We start from the raw sequence: 10,005 nt of genomic DNA on the forward strand, positions 1-10,005 counted from the left end.
TGTAAGATAGTCAACTGTCTTATAATTATATATTTTATATATTATGAAGTTAACTCTTGAACAACATGGGTTTGAACTGCACAGGTCCACTTCTATGTGGATTTTCTTCCCCCTCTTCCACTCCTGAGACAGGAAGACCAACCTCTCTTCCATTTCCTTCTCAGTCCACTCATTGTGAAGGCAATGAGGCTGAAGACTTTTATGACAATACGCTTCCACTTAATAAATAGTAAATACACTTTCTTTTCTTGTGATTTTCTTAATAACATTTTCTTTTTTCTAGCTTACTTCATTATAATATAGTATATAATACATATAACATATAAAATATGTATTAATTGACTGCTTATGTTATAGGTAAGGCTTCCAGTCAACAGTAGGTTATTAGTACTTAAGTTTTGAGGGAGTTAAAAGTTATACACAGGCCTGGCGTGTTGGCTTATGCCTGTAATATCGGCACTTTAGGTGGCCAAGGTAGGATGATCCCTTGAAGCCAAGAGTTTAAGACCAGCCAGGGTAAATAGCAAGATCCCAATCTCTACAAAAAAATAAAAATAAAATTACCTGGGCATGGTGGCACATGCCTGTAGTCCCAGCTACTTGGGAGGCTGGGGTGGGAAGACTGCTTGAGCCAGGAGGTGGAAGTTGCAGTGAGCTATGATCACACCACTGCATTCCAGCCTGGGTGACAGAGCAAGACCCTGTCTTTAAAAAAAAAATTAAGAAAAGTTATACATAAATTTTCAACCCTTAATCCCTGCACTGAAGGTCATATATATATATATAATATATATAATCATATTATAATAAATTATATTTCTGAATGCTAGAAATGAACAATTAGAAATTGAAATAAATAATTCTATTTATATAGCATTAAAAATATGAAATACTTAGGGATAAATTTGACAAAATATATGCAAAACTTATATACTGGAAATTGCAAAACATTGTTAAGAGAAATTAGAGACCTAAATTAATGGAGAGGTGTAGGATAGGAAGACTCTATGTTGTTAAGGTATCTGTTATGAGAAAAACTTTGGACAGTAACATATCCCCAAAAAAGGGAAGAAGCCAAGAGACCAAAAAATGACTTGGACAAGTCCAGCTTGATGAGTAGATGAGTTTATTAGGACTGATATACAGGGCACTCCTGGACAGCGGCAGGACAGCTCTAGAGATCTGTGCCACTTCCTGTCTCTAAACTGCCTTTAAGCTAATTTTCTGGCTTTTTGGCTATTGTGTTTGAGTGATGAGACTGTTTTTCTTAGTAGGTTCTTGGATACTCTCTGGGATATTTGGGTTCTTAGAGACACCTGCTCCTTGGCTGGGCACCGTGGACTTGACTCACCACCCAGCCTTCAGGGTTCAGGCAGTGGACATACACCCTTAAGTAACCTGGTGGGGGACCTGTCACACTACCATCCACCTTGTTCCCCAGCTCTTACACTCTTTCCACCAATCTTGCACAAGAGTCCCTGAATGGGGTATTGGGGTAGAAGTTTATGGGCCTGGTATGTATAACCATGGCTGTGCATACAGGCCACATCTACAGTATACAAAACAGCATATAAAGCAGAAAGTAACTACAATTATGATGCCTATTAGTAAGTAGGTAAGGTGTGTAACCAATCTGAGAATGACTCAAAGAAACCTGATTGGGTTATATCATGGATCTGAGTTGGAAAATGATTTAAAGCATCTGTGACTGTATTAATCCGTTATCACACTGCTATAAAGAACTGCCCAAGACTGGATCATTTAGAAACGAAAGAGGCTTAATTGACTCACAGGTTCACATGGCTGAGAAGGCCTCAGGAAACTTACAATCATGGCAGAAGGTGAAGAGGAAGCAAGACATCTTCTTCACAAGGCAGCAGGAGGAACTACCAAACACTTATAAAACCATCAGATCTCATGAGAATTCACTCACTATCACAAGAACAGCACTATTCAATTACCCCCACTTGATCTTTCCCTTGACATGGGGTTATGGGGATTACAATTCAAGATGAGATATTGGGTGGGGGACACAGCCAAACTATATCAGTGACATTATTCTCTTCATCAGGGTTATAGGTGCAACAGGCAGTGCCTATAAGGGCACATGTTGTTGGGTGTCCGTTGAGTTGGTAATCAGGCCTCCAGGTGGATGCAATCCCCAGTGAACCTGGGTTGCATTATCGCTGCTGTTGAACCAGTCACTCCAGTTATGTGGGGAGAAAGGCAGAATATTCCAAGGCATATCATTCTTATTGGATACAGGGAGGTATACTTATCCCAGTAATCAGACTGGTTGCTGACTGCTGCAGTAGTCACAGCTCAGTTTAGAAAGACATTACCAGCTGCGTGTAAACTAGTTCAAACATTGTGGACGACAGTGTGGTGATTCCTCAAAGATCTAGAACTAGAAATACCATTTGACCCAGCCATCCCATTACTGGGTATATGCCCAAAGGATTACAAATCATGCTACTTAAAGACACATGCACACATATGTTTATCGAGGCACTATTCACAATGGCAAAAACTTGGAACCAGCCCAAATGTCTGTCAGTGATAGACTGGACTAAGAAAATGTGGCACATATACACAATGGAATACTATGCAGCCATAAAAAAGGACGAGTTCATGTCCTTTGTAGTGACATGGATGAAGCTGGAAACTATCATTCTGAGCAAACTATCGCAAGGACAGAAAACCAAACACCGCATGTTCTCACTCATTTGTGGGAATTGAACAATGAGAACACTTGGACACAGGGCGGGGAACATCACACACCGGGGCCTGTCGTGGGGTGGCAGGAGGGGAGAGGGATAGCATTAGGAGAAATACCTAATGTAAATGGCGAGTTAATGGGTGCAGCACACCAACATGGCACATGTATACATATTTAACAAACTTGCAAGTTGTGCACATGTACACTAGAACTTAAAAGTATAATAAAAAAATAAAAAAAAGAAAGACATTACCAGCTGCCGTGGGTAGCAGGAACAACAGCCTATGGGCATAAACACTTGTTTAGTAAGGGCATTCATGAGTGCATTCATTATTTATAATATTATTACCATTGTATTTTCTGCTATTGGCCCTATTAGGGAGGCAACAACAGGCTTCAGGCCTGGCTGACAGTACCACATATGGCTTCCTTTCCCAGGAGCAGGCATAATAGCCAATTGATAAGTTTCTGGCCTTGCCCGTGCTACCCATACTGTGATTGCTCCAGCAGGTATCGGTGCTGCTGTGTGTGGATGTCTAAGGCTCTTGGACCTTCATCAGGGAGCACAGCTGGGACCACCTCCCCTCCCGCAGTCTTCACGGCACTCTCTGGTGCCATAAAACTGACCCAATATGGGGGCGCTTTCCAGCTCAACTTCATATCCATGTAGCCATCACTGCTTGGCAGATCCACGCATGTTCTCAGGAGCACAGCCTGGCTGTCTGCTTCAGGAGCATGTCTCAGTGTGTCAGAGATAAACCTGAGAGTTTGTAGGGAGTGACGTCATGTGTGGTAGTGGTTGATTCATCTAAAGTTTGTATGGTGGCCAGGCATGGTGGCTCACGCCTGTAATCTCAGCACTTTGGGAGGCCAAGATGGGTGGATTACTTGAGGTCAGGAGTTCCAGACCAGCCTGGCCGACATGGTGAAACCCTGTTTCTACTAAAAATACAAAAAAATTAGCTGGGTGTGGTGTCCCACACCTGTGGATCCCAGCTACTCGGGAGGCTGAGGCAGGAGTACTGCTTGAACTTGGGGCAGGGGCCGAGGTTGCAGTGAGCTGAGACTGCGCCACTGCACTTCAGCCTGGGTGACAGAGTGAGACTCCATCTCAAAAAAAAAAAAAAAAAATTTGCATGTCTTCAGGGAGATTCTTACTTCATGACCTTAACCATCTGTCCTGGGATAGTGCACATAACTGGGTTTTTTACAGGCCATTCTTTTTTTCTATGAGGCCTGCCCCTGTTGGGTTATAGGTAAATGGAACCACCATTTTATGTTTTGTTCTAATGCCCAGATACGTTTGCTAGACCCCTCAGTGTACCAGGCCCCAGCAGGCGTTGGTAGGGTCCCCTCATATATGGTGGTTTGACCTGGGAGGTGGCTCTATGGTCATGTCAGCTCCTTCCACTTGTTCATAGTGGGTGGGTCTGGGCACCTCCTGCAGTGCCTGACTTTAAGGACTAGTGGACAGGACACCTCTCTGTGGTGGACAGGCATGCCTTTTCTGGAGGATGTGTGATTGTGCCATCCCAGAGGTGGGCTTGGCTAGGAGACCTTTCATTCACCCTTTTATGGGGCAGATAGTTTTTATTGTGACGGTCTGTTTTGTGATGATGGCCTCTGCTTGTCGCAATGCCCTGTATATGGCCAATAGCTGTTGCTCTAGGACTCTGTAGTGGGATTCTGCCCCTTTCCATAATCAAGATGGTACTATTCTTGTTGGTTGCTTTTGCCACAAACCCCATTCATCCCCAAGGCATCTCTAGCAACTTCTAATATAGAAAGGTTCTGTGGCAGTGGAGCTCTAGGGCTTGGGCTTGTTTCACTAATATTTTTGTTTTGTCAAATGTCTCTTGCTCTATGTGACCAATTTCATTTTCTTTTTTGAGACGGAGTTTGGCTATTGTTGTCCATGCTGGAGTGCAGTGGTGTGACCTCCGCCTTCTGGGTTCAAGCGATTCTCCTGCCTCAGCCTCCTGAGTAGCTGGGATTACAGGTGCCCACCACCATGCCTGGCTAGTTTTTTGTATTTTTAGTAGAGATGGGGTTTCACCATGTTGGCCAGGCTGGTCTTGAACTCCTGACCTCAGGTGATCCACCTGCCTTGGCCTCCCAAAGTGCTGGGATTACAGGTGTGAGCCACTGTACCTGGCCTTTGTTTTTTTTTTTTTAACCATTTTTTTCTAGGGTGTATAATAGGTGGAAGGTTTGTGCCAAATGAGGAATGAATATCCTCCAGTAACCCAGCAAACCGGGGAAAACCTGAAGCTGCTTTGCTGTCTGGGGAACAGGCTGCTGTGCTATCTTATCAATGACAGTTCTAGGTATGTTTTGTGTCTTACCCAACCAGGTAACTCTCAGGAATTTGATGGCTATGCCAGGACCTTATTTCTTCTTGGAGTTGCCTTCCCATCTTCTGTCCTTTTTTTTTTGAGATGGAGTCTCGCTCTGTCGCCCAGGCTGGAGTGCAGTGGCACGATCTCGGCTCACTGCAAGCTCCGCCTCCCAGGTTCACGCCATTCTCCTGCCTCAGCCTCTCCTAGTAGCTGGGACTACAGGCACCCGCCACCACGCCCGGCTAATTTTTTTGTATTTTTTAGTAGAGACGGGGTTTCACCGTGTTAGCCAGGATGGTCTCGATCTCCTGACCTCGTGATTCGCCCGCCTTGGCCTCCCAAAGTGCTAGGATTACAAGCGTGAGCCACCGCGCCCGGCCCCATCTTCTGTCCTTTAGGACATCCACAATGGTTTGTAGAGCAGTGATATGGTTTGGCTCTGCGTTCTCCCAAATTTCATGTTGAATTGTAATTCCCAAAGTTGAGGGAAGGACCTGGTGGGAGGTGAGTGGATCTTGGAGGTGGATTTCCCCATCCTGTTCTCGTGATAGTGAGTGAGTTCTCACGAGATCTGATGGTTTAAAAGTATGTGGCACTTCCCCCTCATTCTCTCTCTCTCCTGCCACCCTATGAAGAAGGTACTTGCTTCCCCTTTGCCTTCTGCTATGATTGTAAGTTTCTTGAGGCCTCCCAGTCATGATTCCTGTTAAGCCTGCGGAACTGTGAGTCAAACCTCTTTTCTTCATAAATTACCCAGTCTCAGGTAGTTCTTTATAGCAGTGTGGAAACAGACTAATATAAGCAGTCTCCAGATCTGCAAGAGACTCCGAGGTTAGCATGTTATCATTAGTATAGTGAAACAGGGAGCTTGGGACTGGCAAAGAGAGTCTAGACGGGCCCTGTGCAACCATACTGTGGCAGATGGTGGGGCTAGGCAGGTATCCTATGGTAGCACCTGGCAAGTCCATTGTTGGCCGTCCTAAATGAAGGCAAACTGGTCTTTTGAATCTTCTGCTAAAGGAACACTGGAAAAGGCATTAGCCAAGTCAATCACAGCATGAATGTTCCTCAGCTTAAGGATCACTTAGTCTAGCAGGTGAGCAATATTGGCTACAGCTGCATGGATAGGGGGCACCACTTTGTAATCCACCATCATTTTCCAGGTGCCATCTGGCTTCTTCACAAGCCACATAGGGCTATTATAGGGACTCTGGTCTGGCCTATCTGTACCTTATTTAATTGCTGAGTTGTTTGGGTGATTTCAGAGTGTCCTCCTGGCAGGTGGTATTGCTTCACGTTCACTGCCTGCCTGGGCTGGGGCAGGTGTGCAGGCACCCATTTTGGCCCATTCTCTTTTTGCTTCTTGATTACTTTCTGGACTTTGTTCTTGTTCTTATCCAGCTCACTGAGGTCTGCCTGTGCTTCCCTCATATCATAGATTTTATTTCCCATTAATGGACTCAAAAGTGTAACCAACGCCCCACATCCTAGCCCTTTTTAAGTTGGAAATGACCCAGATATTTAATGAGTATCTAAAATAATTTTAAGATTTAAAACTACACAAAAATTTCCTACAAGCATTTACCTCATTTATATTTACATAATTTATTCATTTTTAGTAGTTTATCTAAATTATTCATGAGAACCAAGACATTGGACAAAGCTAATTATCATTCTAAGTTACTTCCTTCTTAACCGTTTTCACAGCCTCTGAATATCAGGTGTTCACCTAAGCAAGAAACTTAAACACATGGGAAGTTTTGCTGATAACTTGGAAAATTTAGCTGTTTTCACTGAACTCACAGTATTAAATTAGCCTTGTTTGTCAAAAAAATTACACAAACAGGCTGGGCACAGTGGCTCATGCCTGTAATTCCAGCACTTTGGAAGGCTGAGGCAGGTGGATTGCTTGAGGTCAGGAGTTCGAGACCAGCCTGGCCAACATGGTGAAACTTCATCTCTAATAAAAATACAAAAATTAGCTGGGTCTGGTGGCGCACACCTGTAATCCCAACTAGCTACACAGGAGGCTGAGGCAGGAGAATGGCTTGAACCCAGGAGGTTGAGGTTGCAGTGCGCTGAGATTGCGCCACTGCACTCCAGCCTGGGCGACAAGAGCGAAACTCCTCAAAAAATAAATAAATAAATAAATAATAGGATTGACTTGGCAATGCGGGCTCTTTTTTGGTTCCATATGAACTTTAAAGTAGTTTTTTCCAATTCTGTGAAGAAAGTCATTGGTAGCTTGATGGGGATGGCATTGAATCTATAAATTACTTTGGGCAGTATGGCCATTTTCACGATATTGATTCTTCCAACCCATGAGCATGGAATGTTCTTCCATTTGTTTGTATCCTCTTTGATTTCATTGAGCAGTGGTTTGTAGTTCTCCTTGAAGAGGTCCTTCACATCCCTTGTAAGTTGGATTCCTAGGTATTTTATTCTCTTTGAAGCAATTGTGAATGGGAGTTCACTCATGATTTGGCTCTCTGTTTGTCTGTGATTGGTGTACAAGAATGCTTGTGATTTTTGTACATTGATTTTGTATCCTGAGACTTTGCTGAAGTTGCTAATCAGCTTAAGGAGATTTCGGGCTGAGACAATGGGATTTTCTAGATATACAATCATGTCATCTGCAAACAGGGATAGTTTGACTTCCTCTTTTCCTAATTGAATACCCTTTATTTCCTTCTCCTGCCTGATTGCTCTGGCCAGAACTTCCAGCACTATGTTGAATAGGAGCGGTGAGAGAGGGCATCCCTGTCTTGTGCCAGTTTTCAGAGGGAATGCTTCCAGTTTTTGCCCATTCAGTATGATATTGGCTGTGGGTTTGTCATATATAGCTCTTATTATTTTGAGATACGTCCCATCAATACCTAATTTATTGAGAGTTTTTAGCATGAAGGGTTGTTGAATTTTGTCAAAAGCCTTTTCTGCATCTATTGAGATAATCATGTGGTTTTTGTCTTTGGTTCTGTTTATATGCTGGATTACATTTATTGATTTGCGTACATTGAACGAGACTTGCATCCCAGGCATGAAGCCCACTTGATCATGGTGTATAAGCTTTTTGATGTGCTGCTGGATTCGGTTTGCCAGTATTTTATTGAGGATTTTTGTATCAATGTTCATCAAGGATATTGGTCTAAAATTCTCTTTTTTGGTTGTGTCTCTGCCTGGCTTTGGTATCAGGATGATGCTGGCTTCATAAAATGTGTTAGGGAGGATTCCCTCTTTTTCTATCGATTGGAATAGTTTCAGAAGGAATGGTACCAGTTCCTCCTTGTACCTCTGGTAGAATTCAGCTGTGAATCCATCAGGTCCTGGACTCTTTTTGGTTGGTAAGCTATTGATTATTGCCACAATTTCAGAACCTGTTATTGGTCTATTCAGAGATTCGACTTCTTCCTGATTTAGTCTTGGGAGGGTGTATTTGTCGAGGAATTTATCCATTTCTTCTAGATTTTCTAGTTTATTTGCATAGAGGTGTTTGTAGTATTCTCTGATGGTAGATTGTATTTCTGTGGGATCGGTGGTGATATCCCCTTTTTCATTTTTTATTGCATCTATTTGATTCTTCTCTCTTTTCTTCTTTATTAGTCTTGCTAGCGGTCTATCAATTTTGTTGATCTTCTCAAAAAACCAGCTCCTGGATTCATTAATTTTTTGAAGGGTTTTTTGTGTCTCTATTTCCTTCAGTTCTGCTCTGATTTTAGTTATTTCTAGCCTTCTGCTAGCTTTTGAATGTGTTTGCTCTTGCTTTTCTAGTTCTTTTAATTGTGATGTTAGGGTGTCAATTTTGGATCTTTCCTGTTTTCTCTTGTGGGCATTTAGTGCTATAAATTTCCCTCTACACACTGCTTTGAATGTGTCCCAGAGATTCTGGTAGGTTGTGTCTTTTTTCTCGCTACCTGACTTCAAACTATACTACAAGGCTACAGTAACCAAAACAGCATGGTACTGGTACCACAACAGAGATATAGATCAATGGAACAGAACAGAGCCCTCAGAAATGATGCCGCATATCTACAACTATTTGATCTTTGACAAACCTGACAAAAACAAGAAATGGGGAAAGGATTCCCTATTTAATAAATGGTGCTGGGAAAACTGGCTAGCCATATGTAGAAAGCTGAAACTGGATCCCTTCCTTACACCTTATACAAAAATTAATTCAAGATGGATTAAAGACTTAAATGTTAGACCTAAAACCATTAAAATCCTACAAGAAAACCTAGGCAATACCATTCAGGCCATAGGCGTGGGCAAGGACTTCATGTCTAAAACACCAAAAGCAATGGCAACAAAAGCCAAAATTGACAAATGGGATCTCATTAAACTAAAGAGCTTCTGCACAGCAAAAGAAACTACCATCAGAGTGAACAGGCAACCTACAGAATGGGAGAAAATTTTGGCAACCTACTCATCTGACAAAGGGCTAATATCCAGAATCTACAATGAACTCAAACAAATTTACAAGAAAAAAACAAACAACCCCATCAAAAAGTGGGCAAAGGACATGAACAGATGCTTCTCAAAAGAAGACATTTATGCAGCCAGAAAACACATGAAGAAATGCTCATCATCACTGGCCATCAGAGAAATGCAAATCAAAACCACAGTGAGATACCATCTCACACCAGTTAGAATGGCCATCATTAAAAAATCAGGAAACAACAGGTGCTGGAGAGGATGTGGAGAAATAGGAACACTTTTACACTGTTGGTGGGACTGTAAACTAGTTCAACCATTGTGGAAGTCAGTGTGGCGATTCCTCAGGGATCTAGAACTAGAAATACCATTTGACCCAGCCATCCCATTACTGGGTATATACCCAAAGGAGTATAAATCATGCTGCTATAAAGACACATGCACACGTATGTTTATTGCAGCACTATTCACAATAGCAAAGACTTGGAACCAACTCAAATGTCCAACAACGATAGA

This window comes from Hylobates moloch, unplaced genomic scaffold, assembly GCF_009828535.3.
Source record: "Hylobates moloch isolate HMO894 unplaced genomic scaffold, HMol_V3 SCAFFOLD_16, whole genome shotgun sequence".
NCBI classification, from domain to species: Eukaryota; Metazoa; Chordata; class Mammalia; order Primates; family Hylobatidae; genus Hylobates; species Hylobates moloch.